At 48.0% G+C, this 1,174-nt stretch overlaps 2 non-coding genes across 2 annotated transcripts; both read left to right on the top strand.

Annotated features, from left to right (window-relative positions):
- Positions 1-295: 295 nt before the first annotated feature.
- LOC140280726 (U5 spliceosomal RNA) lies at positions 296-409 on the top strand. Its single transcript, XR_011909656.1, has one exon. It is a non-coding gene; the product is annotated as a U5 spliceosomal RNA (small nuclear RNA).
- A 308-nt stretch (positions 410-717) lies between these two features.
- Positions 718-901, top strand: LOC140280475 (U2 spliceosomal RNA). Its single transcript, XR_011909439.1, has one exon. It is a non-coding gene; the product is annotated as a U2 spliceosomal RNA (small nuclear RNA).
- The last annotated feature ends 273 nt before the right edge of the window (positions 902-1,174 follow it).

The raw sequence follows: 1,174 nt of genomic DNA, 5'->3' as shown, positions 1-1,174 counted from the left end.
TTCATTTTATAGATAAAATCCCAAGAGTCTGCTGAGAAAAGAGAGTGAATGCGAAGTAGACTTTAACACGGCTCTGGGAGCGAGCCGAGTGTGGGCTAACCGGGAGAATTGCTTGAAAGAAACGCGACACCGAATGAGAGGTCAGAACAAAGCCTCAATACGGTGTTCCCGTGGTGTTTTTGTTGCTGCCTTGTCGATTGCACAGGGGCAAGCGTTTCAACCAAGCAACGCTCACCATGGGGAAGGTGGCTATGGCAACTAGCCTGATGCCCTGCTCCCGCAGTGACGGATAATCGTACTCTGGTTTCCCTTCATAACATACAAGTCTTTCGCCTTTTACTAAAGACTTTCGTGGAGAGCAGCACTAATGAGTTGTTTCTATTTTTGGCAGGCTTTACCTTTGCGGGTGAAGCCCTTTCTGTCTGTGCAAAAGAAATCTTGTTACTGTGCAGAGTGACTTCTCTGAGTAGAGTCGCCTTACTTGTTGCGATTGTGCCGATGTTCGAAGCTGGAGTGCAAAGTTGTTGCTTGAATGGTGCTTGCTGGAGCATGCGGGAGTGCAAAGTTATACCATTTAAAAGGGCTGAAGAGTGCTCAGTGCAGCGGGTGGGCGGAGGTGCAACGTGACACTCTGGCCACCTATGGCCATAAAAAGAACACTGCTACAAGTGCGCATTGTGCCAGCAAGGGCCCTCGGACCTGAAACAGTGGACAGTTATCGCTTCTCGGCCTTTTGGCTAAGATCAAGTGTAGTATCTGTTCTTATCAGTTTAATATGTCCTCTATACGAGGACTACATATTAAATGGATTTTTAAGAATAGGAGTTGAAAAAGAAGCTTGCTCCGTTCACTCCAAGCATTGACCCAGTACTGCAGTGCCGCTGGGAACGGTGCGCTCTTCTCTGCTCTTGTGAAAAAGCAAACAGCGGTGCAGGATGCAAGTTTCAGGGAGCCCAAGATGAAACTTTCTTTTAATCTGCTGAGAAAAGAGAGTGAATGCGAAGTAGACTTTAACACAGCTCTGGGAGCGAGCCGAGTGTGGGCTAACCGGGAGAATTGCTTGAAAGAAACGCGACACCGAATGAGTGGTCATAACAAAGCCTCAATACGGTGTTCCCGTGGTGTTTGTGGCTGCCTTGTCTTTTGCACAGAGTAAAAGACAAGGCAGCCATCG

Source organism: Leuresthes tenuis, unplaced genomic scaffold, assembly GCF_036924035.1.
Source record: "Leuresthes tenuis unplaced genomic scaffold, fLeuTen1.0.hap1 SCAF_21, whole genome shotgun sequence".
NCBI lineage: Eukaryota > Metazoa > Chordata > Actinopteri > Atheriniformes > Atherinopsidae > Leuresthes > Leuresthes tenuis.
The sequence above is the reverse complement of the archived record's forward strand: the minus strand, read 5'-3'. Positions and strand labels throughout refer to the sequence as shown.